This window comes from Podarcis vaucheri (genome assembly GCF_965113315.1).
Source record: "Podarcis vaucheri genome assembly, chromosome: 15".
In the NCBI taxonomy this organism is placed as follows: Eukaryota; Metazoa; Chordata; class Lepidosauria; order Squamata; family Lacertidae; genus Podarcis; species Podarcis vaucheri.
In genome coordinates, this window is record NC_138753.1 from 39,291,480 (window position 1) to 39,312,395 (window position 20,916).

General features: G+C 44.9%; 1 pseudogene across 1 annotated transcript in view; it reads right to left on the minus strand.

Annotated features, from left to right (window-relative positions):
• Positions 1–219: 219 nt before the first annotated feature.
• LOC309519506 (transcription factor IIIB 50 kDa subunit-like) overlaps positions 220–20,916 on the minus strand; it is a 39,402-nt pseudogene continuing 18,705 nt past the window's right edge. Inside the window, exons 2-9 of the transcript in view lie at positions 11,443–11,605; positions 11,197–11,256; positions 10,196–10,516; positions 8,691–9,478; positions 4,287–4,375; positions 3,158–3,603; positions 2,651–2,828; positions 220–425 (exon numbers count right to left, since the gene is read on the minus strand). The product of the transcript in view is annotated as a transcription factor IIIB 50 kDa subunit-like (transcript). The remainder of the gene's footprint in view (positions 426–2,650; positions 2,829–3,157; positions 3,604–4,286; positions 4,376–8,690; positions 9,479–10,195; positions 10,517–11,196; positions 11,257–11,442; positions 11,606–20,916) is intronic.

The following is a 20,916-nucleotide window of genomic DNA, read 5'->3' on the forward strand; positions in this document are numbered from 1 at the left end:
TTGCTCAGTTTTATTCCTTCATTGACACTGCTACAAGAAATAGATACAGATCAACAGGGAAAGATTTTCACCTGTCCATAGGACACAAAATCCCTTACTGCGTTAAAAAGGGGAGGGAAGAATCAAAGCCATGCACAGTATAGCACTTGAGCCTTTATCTTTGCTCCCCCCCCCCCAATTCCTCTCACCTGAGCTTAGCAGGATGTGTTTCAGTCTGCCTTTCACCAGTCGCCTTTTTATTTGCTGTCAGCTCTCCCCCCTCAATGGAGGACCGTAACTCTGTGGAACCATCTCCACTCCTGGACAAATCTCCAGAAACTGCATTCTTTTCAGTACCCTGGGAATAATCACCTAGCTGCTCATCATCTGAACCCACTTCTGGAATAACAGAAAGGGTGGTGGGTTTGAAGTGAAGCTTGTACCGTCTGTATAAATAAAGAACAGCAAAGGTTCAGCATCAGGGGCTTAAATATTTCCTACCCACCCTTTTCCCACAAGGCCTCAGGGTGTGTTACGTATAAAATAGTTAATTTTCAGTTCAAGCTAAACAGAGTCAGGTTCTCCATGTAAGCAAAATGCCAGATAGGTCTGTAGACTGATATTAGTGGCATTTAGCCAGCAAAGTCCATTTTCGAAAAAGAAAAGAAAAAGTAAAGGGGAAGAGGAAGAGAAGAGAAGAAATAGCCTATTTTAAAAGGAGAACATGCTGTTATGAAATAATTTATCCATATTACCACATGAGTCTCAGAAATAGTTACTTTGGAAGCATCATGCAAAGATTTCTAAAATGCTAAGGACGTCACTCCTGGAACAGGGGGCCTTTACAGATCTGTGATAAGAAACTGGTAGCCGGCATGCTACCAGTATGTTGGGCATGTTCCCAAGATGTCTAGAAAAAGTTTGTTTTCTCATCCAAGTGAATATTCACAGACATACTAACACAGGCATAGGCAAACAGCCCTCCAGATGTTTTGGGAATACAACTCCCATCATCCCTCACCACTGGTCCTGTTAGCTAGGAATGATGGGAGCTGTCAGCCGAAAACATCTAGAGAGCCGTTTGCCTATGCCTGCACTAACAGAAGATATAATTACAGCTACCTCGCATCTTATGCAGTGGTTACATTCCTGGCCATTGCACATAAAAGCAAAATCGCGTAGAGCCAGGAACCCTCAGAACCAGGTGTCTCGCTTACCTGGTTCTCAGCAGGCAGCACGAGGGCTCTAGCATGCTGCTCTGTAATGTTTCCTCCACTCTCCATTTGTTTGTTTGTTCTGCTCCACCCCACCCCCCGGCCCAAATCAGCAATCACGTAGGTAAAATAAGCATTGCGAGTTACCTATATTTCTATTTCACCTTTTCTGTCACAGGACCTCAAAGCTAGATTAAGTGTGTCATGTGTCACATATTTACAGACTTTTGTCTAGAGCTTCATGGTTCTCAGTTAAGTCCTTGGAAGTGTGCTTCAATAAAGGGGATTACATTCTCTGCTAGACATCATTCCATCCTGGAGGCAGAAGAGGGACTGGCTCGCTCTCTTTGCCCTCCCCTCGCAAGAAAGTGGATCATCTTTGTTCTGAAGGCAGCATGCATTGTCATTTCTCTCCTTTCAAGAAGGCTAGAGACAGAAACCCTACAAATTACCGTATTTTTCGCACTATAACACGCACCAGACCATAACGCGCACATAGTTTTTAGAGGAGGAAAACAAGAAAAAAAATATTCTAAACGAAATAGTAGATATATGATTTTTGTGTGTTCATGCTGTGGCCACAGACATGTGATCTGACAGTGAGTTTGGAGTAGCCCAATGCAAAAATCCTGAGGATCCATGTGGATCCATGCTTTGTAACCACGGAGAAGGGAAGGAAGGGGAACTATGGATCCTCTGCTCACGACTGCAGCAGATCCCCCCCCCGCCCACCGCCGTCACCCGCAGGCATTCGCTCCATAACACGCACAGACATTTCCCCTTACTTTCTAGGAGGAAAAAAGTGAGTGTTTTGGTGCAAAAAATACGGTACCTGCAGAGTTACTAATCAACTGAAACCTACACAGGGCATGCCTGCCCTATCAGGAGGAAAGTTCTTACTCAGCCTGTAAATATTTTCTATGATGTGATGGGATGATTAGCTGCTTGTGCGTAAAATCGTGCTCCCTCAGAGTTTGTGCCACTCCACAAACCTCTGTGTGTGACAGAGCTCCTCAAACATGTCTGCCCTAGTCACTCGTAGATTCCGACAGTGGTTGTTTGCGGAAGCGCTTCCAGCAAAGAAGCTCCTTAACGGAAACGCGTCTTCTGGACTCACGACGTGGCAGCTTCCGGCGAAGAATGGGTCTCCCTATGGGAGCTTCTGACACCTCCCCGCTGTTCTCGCTGGACGTGTCCCTGATCCCTCCCTCTTCCCTGCTAGTTCCTGCTTTAGCTGCTGCGTCTCTCTCCGCATTCATGAGACCTTCCTCCAGAGACCCATCTCTCCCCCTGCTGGTCCCTGCTTTCGCTGCTGACTCCCTCCCAACCTCTGTGAGCCCTTCCACCACCTGTCCCTCCGATGGCAGTTCCCTGACATATGACATACAATGAAAACCACTGGGTAGCAATAGCCTTAAAGCATGTCAAGATCTCAAAATTCATTTCTCAAGACTAACCTTGGCCTGACGCGTTTGGTCTGAGATGGTTTCACAGAAGCTGAGTTTTTTTCTGGCTTCTCTTCTGCTGAGATGTTTTCATTAAAAGGGTTCAAGGATGCCTTTGTGATTCGGAGGTCCGCAGTGCTGCTCTTATCTGAGCTATGACCTCTTCTGTGACCCTCATTTGTGGAGGGTTCTGAAAAGAAAGAAATCAGCATCAGAATAGTGAAAGCACAAGTCCCAATACTACTGAAAATACTAATACCTAATCCAGCCCTAGATCAACTGATGGCTCTTAACAACAGCAGTACACTGAGACCCACCTGCATCCCACTCATTTACAACTATTAGGCACAATCATGAAGACACTTCACAGCTTCCAAGCACTGTCTTTAAATAATACAAGAAGTCCAGCTTTAACTATTATGAAGAAATGGCACATTTTACTACTTAGCACACTTTGTAAACTACACAACTGTTAAAACATATGAGAAATATATTCTCTTTTCAATAGACAATACTTACTCTCTGAAACAGGAGTTAAAGTGTCATCATCACTATCACTCCATCGCGATGAAAAGTCACTGGGATTAAGTCGAACTCTCTCTGTAACCGGTTGGAGAGAAGGTAACACAGACATGGACTGAGAGAGGTTGCTTTTCTGTAAACCACGTTTGGAGAATAAGGTCTTGAACTTTGATTTTTTCTTTTCTTTCTCATTTGACTCTTCCTCACTGTCAGCCGGGGAGTGACTAATGCTAGGAACCATAGCTGAAGCTGTGTCTGGCAATCCATTGCCTCGTTTCCCCTTTAGCTTGTCTTTCAGCTTGCCAAATGGTCTCCGTGACTTATCTTTCATGGGCAGATCAAACATGCTGGCTGTCATGTTGCTCCTCATGAATTGGATATCCACCTCAATCTCACCTCTCTCTTTTTCCTTCTTTCCTGGTTTGGAGTGATGCCTGTACCATCTGTACAAATAAAGAACAGCAAAGGTTCAGCATCAGGGGCTTAAATATTTCCTACCCACCCTTTTCCCACAAGGTCTCAGATTCTGTTACGTATAAAATAGTTAATTTTCAGTTCAAGCTAAACAGAGTCAGGTTCTCCATGTAAGCAAAATGCCAGATAGGTCTGTAGACTGATATTAGTGGCATTTAGCCAGCAATTTCAATAAAGGGGATTATAATCATGTAATAATTATAAGCAAACAAAACAAGTGTTTCTCCAGAATTGCTTTCTGGGGCCTCCCCCCAGAGGATCAATGAGAACCATGCCAGGAAAGGGTTAATTTTGTACTGTAAATTTATCCATTGTCCAGGGCAATGGGTTCCCCAAAATATTCATATAATTTTGCAGGAAGACACAGGAAAGGCTCTGCTACTAAGCCGAGTCCCATGATCGCTTAACAGCTCCACCTGACCTGTGCTGTTACGCTCTGGTATCATGCAATATCAGCAGGCCTTACTAGTTCATGAGTTATGGTAGAACAGCTCCACAGCATGACCTTGTCCATTGCCAAACAGCTACCTCTCCATTTAAGGTTATGCCATGAAGACATCTGCATAAAAGGTATCAACAGTCAGAGGAACTCTGTAGAATAGACTGTTTCTGCACTAAAACCCAAGATGCAAGCCATCTTAGTGTGTCTAACCTTCTTACTCCCTGAAAGGCACCACATGAACCAAGACAAATTCTGCCGAACAGTCTTGAACGGAGCGGGATACAGCAGAGGATACAGAGCTAGAAAGAGAGAAAATGAGAAAGTCATTACCAGGAAAGTTTTAGAACAGAAACAGCAGCTTATGTACAAAAGCATGTAATTTCTCCCAAAATATTGAATTTTCCGACAATATTTTCAGAAAATTGCATGCCTTAAAAGCATACATATCAAAACAGAAAAGGAAACAAAAGAGAAGAACTAGAGGAGGGGAAAGCACTAGAACACAAGTGAGCGATTTTCTATATTCACATTTTGAAAGCTCATCATTTGGCCCAATTTCCTAAAACAGCGGATAGCACGGTGAAACTATTTCTAGACAAACTACAGGAAGTTATTGCATGGCTAAAAGATTACCCTTAAAAAACAAAAACAAAAAGCACACACAGTACTACCACATCAGGGAAAAGGCCTGACAGAAATAATCTCATTGACATCTAATTCTTTCAGTACAGGGAAGTGTTTCTGTTTTACAAATAAGCATCCAGTCTTGAGATCTGGCAACAGTTTCATCCAAATTTCAGATCTCCCTGCCTTCAGACGAAAAAATATTAACTGGTCTGAATTGCATCTTTGCATTGTCTGTCCACATGTTAAGGGTGTGGTGTTGATTAGTGAGCTACCTCTTAATTGATAGATTCCGCCATAAACCTTGAAGCCCCAATTTTCATCTGTAAAACTAATAAAGTGCTTCAACTCTGACTTGTGCTGTTTATTCTAACAATAAAGTGTTATGAACAAGACATTTGTTTCTAAAATGATTTGAATACTTATCATGGCTGCATAAAGCAGTCAAGACTGCCAAAGTAAACTTGGGAAGCCTGCTGGACTTGTTACGTTAAATATTTGAGTATGAGAGCTGCCATTATTCACAGTAAGACACTTTTAAAAGAGTTCTTTACAAACAGTGTTTTTGTAATACACTGACTTACAGTTTTAAAAACTAGGATGTTTAGCTCAGTCTAAACATATGTTTGCCAAACAGAAGGGTATTATGCATTCTTACGAAATGTTGCTTTTTGTACTCTTAACACAGATAGCCAAGAATCATGGTGCACATACACATTTTAATGGCAGGGTTTGTTCTACAATAGCTATGGAAGCAGGCATCAGTGGAAAATTACTATAGCACATTATTTATTTTATCAGTATTTATATTTGAATCTGTTGCTCTTCAGATGTGAAACTCAAATATCATTGCTGGCCAATAGAGCTATGTCCCCAACAGCTCACCTGACAGTACTAGATAAATTGCTTGAATAGCACAATGTGGCTAATTTTTTTTTTTTTTAAATTCTTACTCACTGGTTTAAACCTTATACATAAAATGGCACAATGTGAAGCATAACTGGGTAGGTGTGAAATCCCAAGAGCTATCAACCTATTGAAGAAAACTTAACTGATCATGAGTTTTAGTCAATTAACCTACTGAATAATTTGTACAAATATAAAACAAACTGTTCTGAAGCAAGCATATTTTGTTTTAAAATAATGCATGTGTTGCAGCACACATCTTAGAAAAAGAAATTCTTGCAAACCAAGATTTAAGGAGAAGACAAAGATGCCAACGTTTAGGGGATTCATGATTGGGAGATGGACCCTAGTTTAGGAGGCCCTATAAAGGAATTAACTAAATTCGTATCAGCTACTCGCCTTGACAACTTTCGCTGAAGCCTGGAGAGCGAGAGGCATCAGTGCGCACCGACCCCTCTCACTCTCCAGGCTTCAGGAAGCTATCCGCAAGCCTTGCAAGCCCGGTGGGAGTACCCGCGGGCTCACAAGGCTTGCGGGCAGCAGCCTGCAGCCCCCGTGAGTGTCCGCAAGCCTTGCGCGCCTGGCAGGAGGTCCCACCGGGTGCGCGAGGCTTGGGGCGGCAGCCCGTCGCCCGAAGCACGGGGAGCCCTTCGGAGGGCTCCCCTTGCTTTGGGCGAGTTTCTGCAAGCCTCGCGCGCCCGGCAGGAGGTCCCGCCGGGTGCGCGAGGCTTGGGGCGGCAGCCTGTCACCCCGAAGCACGGGGAGCCCTCCGGAGGGCTTCCCCTGCTTCGGGCAGGTGAGCGCAAGGCTTGGGGCGGCAGCCAGGGCTGGGGGGGGGGAAATAATTTTTTTAAAATTCATTTTCCCCCAAAAAAATGAGGTGCGTCCTATGGGCCGGTGCGCCTTATAGGACAAAAAATACGGTACATCTGTCATCTGGAGTAACATAGAACAAATCTGCTCCACCTTCTGCATCACAGTCTTTCAGTTCTTTGAGAACTATTCTCCTGCCTCCTTTCCTTTCCTTTCCTTTCCTTCTCCAAGATAACCATGCCCAGCTTTTTCAACTGTTCCTCATCGGACTTGGTTTCCAGACTCCTCACCATCTTTGGAATATGCTATAGTTCAGGGGTGCACAACCTCCGGCTCACAGACCAAACGTGACCCACCAGTCCCATTTGCCCACGAGGCCAATCTGGAGAAGCCACGCTCACCTGCCCAATAAGGGATGCCATTAAAGTAGGCTCCCATTCAACCATCGCTCCTGCTGTCCAAGCTGCAGCTCATTGAAGGCTTGCAAAAGGCTTTGAAAGCAATTCCGTGAAGCTCCTTTTGATCTCTGATCTCCTTTGATCTCGGAAAGGAGGAATGCAGGGAGGCTTACAAGGCTTAACACTGCCAAAGCCTCTTGCACTCTGGAACCCCAACATGGAACCCTACACAATTTATGTTGGCAGGTAGTCAAGGCAACCCACTTGCCAACATTTTGATGTCACAATGGCAGAATGTGATTTACTTGCTAGTTGCCCCACCCACACATCAAAGTCCCCCCCCCCCAGCCAGAAAGATTCCTCCTCTAGTTTGTCTATCTCCTCCTTAAAATGCAGCAACTGGAACTGGACAAAGTAATGAACCTGGCTAATCCTACAATGACCACAACACTCTGGCGTATTTCCTCTCTCCCTTTGAAGTTAAAGCATGCCCTTATCCGCATTTCTTCAGAAGTCCTGCTATGACTCCCTAAATAAAGAAGGAGCAAAAATCAGATGCAACGGGTCATATTTAGGAGGCCTCTCTGGGCAGCGCCTGGCACCAGCCCCCTCCCTCCCTCCCTGCATGTGCCCCGTGCCCCAGCAGGTAGACTGCCCCTGGCAGCGGGAGCTCCACGGGAGGCCCCTCGCTCGCTCGCTCGCTCTCCCCTCACCGTGTGCATGTAGGGACAAAAATTAACTAAGCAGCTCCATTAATCAGGGCGACTGACTCACCACCTATCTAGTGACACGGGCATCATGTTCAGGAACCACCATACCATGTTCTATAAAGAGATGCTTGCAAAGCCACAACTTTTTCTTCTGGATCTAGGTTTAAAGCATGAATGTCTGAAACAACTTGCAATTAGATTTTTACACTTCTCTTCCACTCTCTCATGCCTAACTATGAGGACCATAAGTAGACCAGACAAACATTAATTCAAGTCAAACGCCAACTCAAAGAGGTATTTGTTGCTCAGGCTGGCTGACTGACTCCACCCAACCCTTCAAGAGTGGATACTACTTCTCACCCAGCGATACGCATGGAAGCCTGCCAATCTTTACACCAAAAGTTGTCCTAAACAGCATGCAAACCACTGCAATGTGGCCACTTCCTATACCTCTTGTCAGAGTTGAAGGAAAATAATCAACCTCGCCAACTAGTTACTAGTGGTCCCTACCAGTAACCAAAGTTATCCAAGCCACCCAAACCTGTCTTTAATTATTACCACAGCAGGGTGGAAGGAGCCATGCCTGAAGGATGCGGGAGATTCTTAGTGGGGCAGGAGAGCTGGGGGGGGGGGCAGGGGGCGGGAATCACATCTGGCAACCAATGAATCCCTTTGCTTCAGACAGTACATAGGTAGACAAGTCTAAAAAGCCCAGGACACAAATTTTCACAATCCTCTAGTGGTTATGATGGCTCATTTACCAGAAGTAATGTATTTAGCATTAACTCTGGAAGTGTATACTCTATTCCAGTGTTTTTCAACCACTGTTCCGCGGCACACTAATGTGCCGTGAGATGTTGCCTGGTGTGCCGTGGGAAAAATTGAAAAATTCGAAAGATTTTTTTAAAAAGTCAAATTTTCGCCCACTAGGCGGGCGCCGGACTGTGTCCACCCTATTTTCCATCCATCCTGGGTGGGGATCAGATCGGATGGGATCGGATGAGAGCGGACAGGCGGTCCGCTCTCATCCGATTCCCCATAGAGAGCAGCGGGGCTCTGACATCTCCCTCTCCGCACACAGTGGTGGTGTGCCTCGTGATTTTTTTCATGAAACAAGTGTGCCTTTGCCCAAAAAAGGTTGAAAAACACTGCTCTATTCTTACCAAACTAAGCCTCCTAGAGATAATATGTATCAGAAGGCTATTGCTTGCAAGCCTGTCTGAATCACTTGCAGCTTTGAGTTCACAGGCACGCTTGAGCCCTGCTAAACATCTCCTTTTCTTCTAGAGTCCGGATAGACTGCTCTATCTCACTGTCTAAAATGGGCTCATCCCCAGTGATAGCAGAATCTTCAAGGCTTAGCTGAGGAGTTCGTAGCCTCTTTGCGGGGTTCAAGACGCAGGGTGGGAGCAAAGGTTTCCGCTTGCTGAACTTCTGCTTCTCTCCTGAAAGGGAGGCCTCTTCTACTGTTGCAGCGCTCTCATCGATTAGCTGCAGCGGCGCAGCTGCTGAGTCTTCTAGGTCACGGTCTTCCGTAGTATCCACAATGCGGAAGGCAGCCTGAAGAAGCACACGGCGGTGCCGCAGAAGGTCACCGATGTACTTTGCCACACTCCGACGGTCCACTTTCAGCACTCGTAACCAGCCCAGCTGAGAAGCCATTTGCAGGAGGATGTTATGCAGCTCCCTCAGTCTCTGGTGGGCTGGCCGGGGAGCCTCCATACCAGCAAGCTTACAGAACTGAGAAAGGGTGCAAGTGAGGCGATCGACAGGCCGGAGAGACTGCCAAGCCAGGAAGGCTGCTGCTGTCACTAGGGGGGTGGGGTGCCGGCCGGTCCCCAGCCACGTGTCGCTGGCAAGTTCCACCATCTGGATAGTCCTTGCCACCAGCTGCTCCTTTTCTTCCACAAACTTAGTCGGGACGCTGGCTGAATTCTGGAAAATCTTGAAGCTCGAAAGATGAAAATCAAACAAGCCATTTAGATAGACTGCCTTGGGTTGGGAGATGTGGCAGGATGGAGAAGACAAATAGGTGAAAGAGGGACATGAGCAAAAAGAAGCATTCTGTAAAAGGGCAAAGGGCAGAAGGCCCTGCATTTTCCAAGGACACCAAAAAGGCAAGCTGAGCAGCTTGAATCAAAAAGGAAAGCATCTTCCATTAACCAGCACTATTTGGACAGGGCTGAATTTACACTCTTCCTAACTTGTGCTCAACAAAATTCTGTTTGTTGGCTTCTTGCCCTTAATAATAATAGGAAGGATTTCCAAGCAATCACGGGATTGGTAGCAGGAGCAGAATTCACAATTCTGAGAATTATTTGTTTAAAAAAGGAAGTTTGCTGCCCCTGTGGCTAAAGAGAAAAGCCTGGACCTGCCTGAAGTGCCTCAGATGAAATCTCAGAAATCAGGGAGTTGGCGTATACATGCACATATGAAAATACCCATTTCTTCCATGATGGAAGCACACAGCACACACAGGGTTCCTACATCCAAGCACTGACCACATCGATCCCTGCTGAACTTTAAGAAGCTTGCTGTTTCATCAGCCTTCCAATCAATATACCACACAGTCCGTATGATACTTGTAAATTCTGTCTCTGAAATATGGAAATTGCACACCAACTTTGAGAAGTATTGTCAAGGAAAGGGCATAAGAACTTCAACATACCCGTTTAGGTGGGTTTTCACCATATCCATCAAGCTGAGAGTAGGCACATCCAGTGCCAGTTCCTTCAGGAAGCGTAGATAGGTCTTTGCAAACAACTCCTTGTCTCCATAGAGTAGCAGGCAGACTGTGCCCATGGTCAGGGGCCAGTTGTGCTGGCGGCAGGTCAAAAGACGCAACAGCCCACAAGCATCTCCTTCTTCTCCAAGCTGACTAAACTGAAGCAGGGACGTTTGATTGCCTGCTGGTAATAGGACAAGGCTGTATCTTCAAACAGAGAAGGAAGCCGCAGAACTTTGCAGAGATCCCGAACACGTTTGACTCCTGTGGGGGAAAATACCACAGCAGTACTTAAGAAATGTTTCCACATACACATTTATCAGTGACAAATCTAACCGCAGGGTAGGTCTCTGCCTGTATGAAGCTGCCCATATACTAAGATAATCTGTGGAGGCTCTGTTTCACATGCTCCCACTTTCAGAGGTTAGATGGGTGGCAATCATGGACAACGTATTTTCAATTGTGGTAGTGTAACTGGAGTGTCCAAACCAAGCCTACTTTGGCTTTTTTTTTATATTATGGAGAACTTTTTCCAATGAAAGTCTTTGGGGGCTCTAATTGAGAATGGCTGTTAGTATTGCTGTTTCAACTTCATATTTGATTTTAATTTGGCTTTTAGTTATGTACTGATTTTTATTTTTTGCAGCTGTACACACAATTATAATGACCATTTAATGGTAATGGAAACAGACTGGTCCATGGTTAACCAGTCTGTCAATGATTCAGGTGGGATTTGATCAGGCAATCAAACTGAACTGTGGACTCTATGTACCTCTAAAATTCTAAAATAGGTTGTTTTGATGTTGGTCCCACAGCAAATAGGTAAGACTGTTTTAAAAATGCAAATTTCTCTTTGCTTTTAGAAAGTGAAACAATGCAGCTCTTGTGGATGACAGACACATTAATTTCCACAAAGCATCAACAGAGTAATGCAGAATACGTACCTCGCTGTACACAACGGCTCGTTTGCTCATTCTGGCCAGTACTCCATGAATATGTGACTTCTACGAGATAAAAACACAGATATCAGCCAAACTTTGGTCCAAGCTCTCAAACATGCACCCATTTTTAAACTGTTGAATGGTGTAGGGCCTGTCTATATTTGAGAACTGCTTGCAAGTCGTATCTCAAATCCTATGTCTTTGTAAGATACAAAGAGTTTTGAGCTATTTTGCTATTCTTAGCCTCACCTTGTAAATGTTCTTCATCAGCATATGTGGTTGTGAGAAGCCCTTCAGTCAGAATGAAGCCACAGTCTGCGCACACCAGCTGGTTCTGAGCATAATGAGAGTCCTCTACAATTTCCAAGGAGCCACAGTCTGGACACTTCTTTTGGCTTGACATCTTAGCAGCCTGAAAGCATAAATCAGGTCCACAGTTGGTCACTGATATTTTGGTATTATTTAATTACTTCCATGTATTACATTTACCGTATATCCCACCTGTCCTTTGAAGAGCTCTAGGTGGTATAATGGTTCTCTCGCCACCCAATTTTTATTCTCACAACAACTCTGTGAAATTAGTTGGTTGTATTATTACTACAGGATGAAGTCTGAAAGAAGCACACACAATTAGTTCAGGCAATCCTATAGTACTTTGTACCAGAACAATTTTGTGCAGTTCTCCTTTTGGTCTGAAGGGTGGCGCTGTGGGTTAAACCACATAGCCTAGGACTTGCCGATCAGAAGGTCGCGGTTCGAATCCTCATGACGGGGTGAGCTCCCGTTGCTCGGTCCCTGCTCCTGCCCACCTAGCAGTTCGAAAGGACGTCAAAGTGAAAGTAGATAAATAGGTACCGCTCCGGCGGGAAGGTAAACGGTGTTTTTGTGCCCTGCTCTGGTTCGTCAGAGGCAACTTTGTCATGCTGGCCACATGACATGGAAGCTGTATGCTGGCTCCCTCGGCCAATAAAGCGAGATGAGCACCGCATCGGTCACGACTGGACCTAATGGTCAGGAGTCCCTTTACCTTTATTACTACTACTACTACTACTACTACTACTATTAATTGAGTTTATATACCATCCTATAGCCAGGGCTTTCAGGGCGGTTTAAAGAACAGTATCAACCTAACCAGTTGGAATTGCCCACAGAATTGTTGATTTTTTTTATCATTTACTAAGTATTAAAGTATATCAAATTCTATTCAAAAACCACACTCACTGCCGGGATGTTAGAAGATATAACAGGACAAAAAGTATGGAGAAGATAGAAAAACAAAGTCTTTTTATTTCCCTCAAAATCAAGGTGTCTCCTAGCTTGAAGGCCTACCATACTCTCACATTTCAAAAGTATCATCATAAAATCAGTCTGAGAATTCTACAGTACAGCGTTACATTTCTGAAAAGAGCTACAAAGACTACCAGAGATTTGTGGGGGCTCTGTCTTCAGTTCTGATATGCAGAATGCAGCTTTGATTAGGAGGGGAAGGAAACGCTCTCCAAGTACTCAGCTCAAATTACACAGGGCCTGATCCTGTCTTGTCATTGGAAACTACTGTATTTAAAGGCTCTTGGTGGGGGTGGGGTATCACAGTTTGTCCAAAACCGGAGGGAGCCTGGATGTGGGGCTAGCGGTTTTTCCTCTCGCATTTGAAGCATCACCAGCCTGGTGGCCTGGCAAGACTTGCCCCACAGCCATTCGCTAAACAAGTGCTTCATAATTTTAAAAAAGGGCACGGAGACAAAGTTGTTGTGGAAAGCTCCTCCTTTGTTTTTCCAGAGGCTCCTAAAGGCAAGTGAATAATGCCAGGGCAAGCTGGAGTGCGGGAAAGGGGAAGAGATGTGAACTGCTGGCTGGTTAGGGGACACAGAAAAAAGAGGGGGAAACTGACTTGTGTGATTTCGGTAATGGTGATGTAAAAATTGGGGTTTGGCTTTTGCTTCCCAACTCCCCATGGGAATCTGAGTCCCCTAAGTCCATGATCGGCCAGAGAAGAATGGATGGAGGCAGAATCCAGTGGAAAACAAGGCAGATGTTTATTTTTCTGTTGCAACAGAGTCCCCTCCCCTCCTTCCAAGGAGAGAGAGACCCTCAACAAAAGTGTGCAGGAACCTTTAAAGACTTTTGACATTGCCCAACCCCCTAAGCCAAAGACCACCCCAAAATCATCATCCATATATCATTGGAGGCGGTCTACAGCGGAAACCCTGTAGCAGAGTCCCCTAAGTCCATGATCGGCCAGAGAAGAATGGATGGAGGCAGAATCCAGTGGAAAACAAGGCAGATGTTTATTTTTCTGTTGCAACAGAGTCCCCTCCCCTGCTTCCAAGGAGGGGAAGAGACCCTCAACAAAAGTGTGCAGGAACCTTTAAAGACTTTTGACATTGCCCAATCCCCTTAGCCAAAGACCACCCCAAAATCATCATACATATATCATTGGAGGCGGTCTACAGCGGAAACCCTGCCTAGCAGGATACCTGATAATGGTCGCCGATTGTATTACCTGGGCAGCCTGGCCATTCTTTCGTGATTATTAAAATTACTTTAGTTCCTGAATCCAGGTCACAGGCTCCCCCTATTCATACACAAATACACCCTTAAGACAGGATTTGCAAGCGCAAAGGCAATGGGGAGGCTTTCCCAATTTGCCTCCCTCACTGCAGCTGAGTATTTGAGGTCACTGAGAGTCAAAATGGCCTCAGGATTGCTCTCCCGTACTATTTCAGACACATGGTTTAAATATATAGATATGTGTGCATTGATGAATATTTAGTCTACATTTGAGGCCTTAGAATTCTTATAACAAGGGAGAGGAGGAGGAGGATTGCTGGCGGTGCTCACAGAATCAGCGGCAGGTGAAGGGGGTTTCTGCCCACGCCACTCGCGGCTTGCATGCCCTCCAAAAAAACCCCCACATCCCCCCCCCAAAAAAAAACCCCGGCCTGGCTCCTAGACAGCCACCCAGGAGCCTCTTTCCCCCTTTACTGACTTATCCTCTCGCCGCCGCTTTCGCAACACCGGAAGAAGCCAGGGGAGCTTTTTCAAGAGGGCACACGCTCCTTCCGGGCAATCCCCATGGCAACGGGGCAATCGGGCCCAGACGCGCTCCAACGCTAAGCGGCCTCCGGAAAGAAACAAGGGAGCGCAGGACAAAGGTTCCGCCAGAGCCGCTCAGCTCGAGGGCGTTAGAGATGCGGCGAGGCGGAGCATTTGTGTCTGGACTGAGGGGTTGTCAGATCTCCGGGAATGAGCTGAAGTTCCAGCCTTTTAAGCTCCTTTTCTCGGAGTTTATTCTTGGAATTTAATAAAAAAGTTTAAAAAACCAACAACACCAGGAAAGCTGAAGACTTCCTTTTCCATCTTTGTAGTAAACCGTCTATTAGCAGCCTACCTTTGTCTCATTTTCACCCTATCTTTCCTGATCTTTCGTTTAAAATAAGTTCCCCTTGGAATACTTGTAGATTTTTGAGTGGGGGAGACACCAGCTCCTTCTGTAACAGGGGGAAATATTAATATCAACACTTAGGACTGGAGACATACTCTTCAGTTCTAGCCATGTTGACTCAGGTTGTAGCCTTAATCTGGATTCAACCAAAATCTACCTTTCTGTGACTTAAATCTAGTCTTGCCCTCTAGGGAAGCAGAGAGCAAGTTCCTGCCCTATTCTTTTAGGGTATTTCAAGAGTGCTATGTCAAAGTAATGTCATATTCTGGATAGAACAATCAGACCGATCATTTAGCACTTTGATAATAGCTTCAGTGCTGTGCAGTTGCGCATGCTGTGGTTGTGAAACTGGCACCACATTTCCCAGACCTGATAAAAATAATCCTAGCAGCATAATGCTTCCACTTTGGGGAGACTGATGTTTATTAACAGTCAAACAGCTAAAACCTAAACCATTTGGTAAACCTAAAGCATGGGTAAACAACAATTCTTGCAACAGCAAGCGGAACCTGAAAGTTTTACTGTGGGGATGTGATTGCACATCTGTGCTATGGGACCTGTGGCATCTCCAAGAGAAGTATTACAAGACACTCTCTTCCATTCCTAGCCTAACTTGCACAAGCCCTCAACCTTCAGCAACCCTCATAGAAAGGAATGGGGGACTATAGAAACTTACATATGCACACACCATATACAGTTATGAGCCATGCACTGCACACAAAGGAATTTAATGCTGCGTTATTATGAACAAATTATGGATGAGCAAAACTCAAACCAACAGATGGCGCCCTTACTTTACACTTGGTGCTCTCCCTAAAAGTTGCTACATCACATTTCTATACATTTGTCCATTGGAAAAAGGTGTTAACCAGCTTAAATCTGATTTTTGTTGTAGCAGGGGACCCCAAAATTCCAAAATACAGCTGAAGCTCTAAGATGCTGCTACACACAGCAACTATAAGAGTGCAGCAGTGATGGGCATTCAGAATACAACAACTTCAAAAACGTTCTCATTTAAGCAATGCTTGAAATCTTGGAGGGCAGGGGGACAAGGGACAAGATTTTTTGAGGTTATAGGTGGAGAAGCAGTTTTGCACCAGTCCTGGCCTCTTCTGATAAACAGAAGCACAATTATGCGAGCAACAACAAAAAAGCAATGTGTTGTATCCAACATTAGACCTGCTGAGAGTAGGCCCATTGAAACGAATCAATATGACATATTCCCAGCATAGCTGTCAACTTTCAGATTTGAAAATAAGGGATCAGCAGCCTCACCTGTCCCAGGCACTCCTGTCTTCCACTGCTTCCCCCAATTTGGCCAAACTCATGCTGGTAGCTTCGAGAACACTGTCCAACCATCTCATCCTCATGGTTCAATGTTACTAGTGAGCAAAGTTACCCAGTCAGGATTTGAATCTTGGTCCTAGCTTTTGGGGTTAAGTTTCTATTTAGCTGTCCATTAATACTGACAACCCGTATCTCCCATTCATCTCTCAGATCCCCTTGTAAATCTAAAGTACTGACATCCTGCGTAAAAAACTTCCCTAATTACACATTGTGTGAAGGTAAGTGTGTGAAGCTACAGCATTCCTATTATCCGCTTAAGTGACAGTCACTCTCTCTCTCACTCTCTCTCTCTCTCTCACACACACACACAAACACACACACACAGAGTAGAGCCCCTCCCAGCCAAAGGCCCAAAGGCAGAAAGCCCATCCAGCAGTCAAACGAAGCCTCAAGCGGTGGTTCGCACAGCGCAGCAACCCGGCAAAGGGGATGAAGCAAGGAAAACCACCATCACCTCTCCGCTGGGAAGCGCTGAGCAAAGTCGAGTCCCCAGGCAACGCGGCCGGGCACAAGGCATGCAAGCTCCACCCGCCAGTCATTCTCAGACTCCTTACTGGTGAGCAACACAGCCGAGCAAAGCAGTTGAGGAGCCTCCCTGGTCAGCAGGGAGGGAGAGGAGCTGCTTCCTTTGAAATCTGGGAAATTTACAGGATATCAACAGTGGGAAACGGCGCTGGAATAAGGGAGTTTCCCGCCAAATAAGGGAAGGTTGACAGCTATGATTCCCAGTACTGTTTTTCTAGAAAATGAGGTGCTGGAACTCACCATGAACTCCTCCCTTGTTCTCTTATAATGCAATGGTGCTCACCTGAGAGGTGCCGGAACTGAGTTCCTGTGAGTTCCGGCTAAAAAAACTCCTCTGCATCTTCCTATAGAGAGGAGGACAGATCAGGTGAGTTGTGTAGCTGCTGTCGAAGTATTAACTGGTGCTGGCAAATTCAAGGCCTCTGCTCTCCCTTGTGGTTCATCATCTTTAATCCATGCTTAGAACGTGCAACCTTCAATTGGAGGCTTGTCCTCTCTAATGAAGCACACAGGGCTACTCTAGCCTGCTTAGTTTTGATGCCACAATTATGGAATGCCCCACAGCAGGGCAAAGGTCTCTTCAGTTCAATTCCTACTCACCTCACCAGGCAATGGAAGTATCTGCCAAGCCATTCAGGGAAAGGTAAACATTCTGCTGCTGTTAGATAGATGTTGAACATAGTGGACCATTTTTGAATCATGCTGCACCGTGAGCGCACCTAGCCCCAAGGAGGACAAGCAATTGGAAGTTTAGGTCTTTATTGGCGAAACATTCGATCACATCAGGTCCTAAGGTACAAGGGATCTATGCTAGGATTGACATATGTCCTCTTTTGGGGGTCCTACGTGGCCATCCAGGGCAGGGTGGGATATTACATTTTAAAGGAAATGTCCTGGATTTTGGGTTTAAAAAAAGAAGCGCACGGGCAGCTCTGGCTCTGGTGTGAGCTGCTCAGGCGCAGCGGCAGTGGAGGGCCGATCGGGCAATTGCCCTAAAAAATAAAATAGTTTGTGTTATGTTCCACATCCAGTCTCTAGCGGGCTTCTGCGGGCTGTGCGTATTTTAGTTCAGAACGAAGCAAAGCAGCCCAGCCTCCAGAATGCTTAAGAAAGCAATAGCTGCTGTTGCAGGGCTGTGCCCAAGAGATATTAATGAGACTCTCAGACATAATAGCTTGTAGTTATAGCTCAGTGAAGGGTGAGCTGGTTCAAAGCATGCTATTTTGACAGGGGTGGAGACCATGTTGACAGTTATTATATAATTATGTCGTCAGCACAAAGCACTTGGTTTCTGAATCATTAAAGAGATGTCCTAAACCTGGTATTCCCACAGGTATAGTAGATGACAGGCTGGAAAATAATTGGAATGAAGCCACCATTGATCATTGACGTCGTGACTTCATTCTAGGGTATGAGTGTATTTCCTTCAAAATATGAAACTAGTGTGGGTTCTAGACCAGAGATGGCCCTCCATGTGTTGGAGTAGGACTCCCACCATCCCTGACCATTCACCATGGAGGCGGATTCGGAAGGTCCCCCACCCCAATCTAGACTCTGTGAATTAAGGATGCTACGTCGCAGACTGGCAGTATTCTAATAGACACAGGTTTGAGCCACAGATGCCTCTATTGGCCCTTGGAAACAAGCAATTTGGGCATTCGGATCATAGCTGCGATCTCATTTGAAGCATACCATGCTTCCCCTGCCTTTCCACCTCAGTGCTGCTGCATCAGGTGATTCCATCTTTTCCTGATCTATTAAGTCTGAATCACAGTCTTGATCCAAATTGGTTCCGGCACATTCCTGCTTCACAGCACAGGGAAGTGAGTGGTGCCAAAGCTCAACTGTCACAGGGCTTCACAAGCTATGTGCTTCTTAAGCTGCAATGAGCTACGTTTATCAACCTGCTCTAGGTTTCGTGGAAGCATTTAGGAGCCAAAGCTGCCTCAAATTGTGGAATTTGAGTAGTTGAAAAGATTTCTTCTGCAAACAGCCATCGCCCCGCCCCCCGCAAAAAACAAAACAAAAACACATCTTGCTAGATTATTACCGGTATTTTTGTGTTCCATTACTTTCTTGCAGGAAGAGGGAGCCTGACCTTAGCCCCTGCTCCATATTCTGGAGTGGGCTTCAAAAATGATTTTAGAATTTGCTCTCTAGATTTAAATGACCGCCTTTTGAGTCTTCACTCAAAACATTTACAAGGGCACCCTTATGGGGGTTCACATTTTCTCCTAAGCCTATTTAATTTCCACAACAGCTGCACGCTGTACACTTTGGATGTGAAGCCTTGTCATCAAACAACAGGGGCACTGGGGTGGGTCAGGGGAAGGAAAAAGGCAGTAGTGAGGAAAAAAGGTGGTACAGAAATTTAATAGAAGAAAGGCATGCCAGAGAGACAGATGGTAGGAAGAAACTGCAGAGTGGAAGACACGAGAGAAGGCAAAGAGCTACTGTTCAATGGTTGAACACGTTTTGCCTGCAGAAGGTTCAAATAAGGCTGTGAATGCCCCTTTCTTGAACCCCTGGAGAGCTTCTCCCAGTTGGCATAGACAATTCTAAGCTAGATGGATCAATGATCTGTTTAAGGCACCTTTCTATTTTGCTAAGGGAGCACTTGCAAAGATTCTCCCAGTGCTCACTGACTGGTTAGCTAAGGAGGCAGAAGGGGAGAGGAAGCTTCTATGTAAGAACATAAGAAGTCCTGGATCAGACTAAAGGCCCATTTAATCCAGCTCTGTTCTCATATCGGCCTACCAGATGCCTATGGGAAACCCACAAGCAGGATAGGAACACAGTAATACTGGAATTTACCAGCCAAAATCTTTGCTGCAAGCCTCTCTCTCTATCAACTTGCACAATCTTCAGTGGTAATTAAAACTACACTATCTTTTCAGGTTCTTTCAAGCCTACCAATTCTAGGATCATTGAGGAATGTCTGCTTCTTAAAACCCATAAGGCTTAATGTACAAACAGCTCTCACAATAGAAGTTTCAGTTGCATATGAAGCCCTTTTTCTTTCACACTTTGGAATCACCATGATGGAATCCAGTCCTTGTACAGCAGAGAATCATTTCTATCAGTATGGACTAAGGAACCATTCTGATATAGCGTGCAATAATGTGGATTGTATATACAGCATTCTTCACTTAAAGTTTGTGAAGATAGGCAAAGAAACACAAGTGTTCTCACAAGTTTAAATAACTTTATTTTTAACATTTCACAAGGATGAAGGTCTTCGTAAAAAAACCAAAAACACAATGGGATTAAGTACCAAGAGTAACAAGGCAGAATATAAATATACATTCAAATACTTCAACATTAAGCACTGAGCAAATGTTTGCACAAGGGGAAATATCCCTCACAATGTACCACACTTTTCACAAAATTCAGCATTTCGATGTCAGGATTGCGTAAGTCACAGATACCAAAGAGAAGGCACAGATACCAAAGAGAAGGCACAGATTGCAAGGTATCCTTGCTGTGTATTGCCCAAATCTCATCAAAATGTATACAACTGAGCAGACCTTTATATGAAGAATGGTCAGCAGATTTGGGCCCAGTGAGAATACTCCCTCTTGCATGTGGCACATTGTGTTGCCAGCTGCAGCCCCGTGGTCCCTGGAGATTTTAGGACAGGTTAGAAACTAGAAGATTTTCACCATCTGCTGGAAGCTGGTCCTGTACTATTTCTATTAAAACGGTCAACACTATTTGTTACTAGATCCATTCCTACTGAATATGTATTAAACACAAATGTCCACTGTACTTTGGGACCATAAAACCATCAGAAATAAACATTTTCTAGTCCACAGTAAAACTGTATTTCAATAAAATACTTGTTCCCAAAAGCATGATCCTGTGTGCTTATGGCTCCAGCAGGAGCAAAGAGACATGAAGCCTCTTAAAATAAACACCACAGGCCCTGGAGATTTTAGATACGGTAAACAACAGTTCCTCCCCTTTCAATCACCTGAATTCATTGACCTAGTTGAGGCAAGGTGACAGCATCAGCCAGAGGATTTCATCAAGAGAATTAGCACTATGCAAGAAGATCGACAAATCTATTCAACAAGCACCACATTCCATGTAGGGCAACAGGAACATGGAGTCCAAGCTCACAGTCCAAGTCTTATATTCAAACCTTACAGTATTAATTTTTCTACCAACCTCCAAACTATGTACTTAGGGCTCTCATTGCATAAATATTGCCATGTCAAATGAGGAATAAACTAGAGGAACCACTTAGCTGTTCCTATTCTTTGGTGTTTGCAAATGAGATTGCACAGTATCAAGAGCAATTAAGAGTGCACCATTGAGAAAAAGTCAAGATGTATGGGTGATATCGGATCATGTCATACTAAGAGCAGGCCCACAACAATCAAGAGTCCTTAGTCATTGATTAC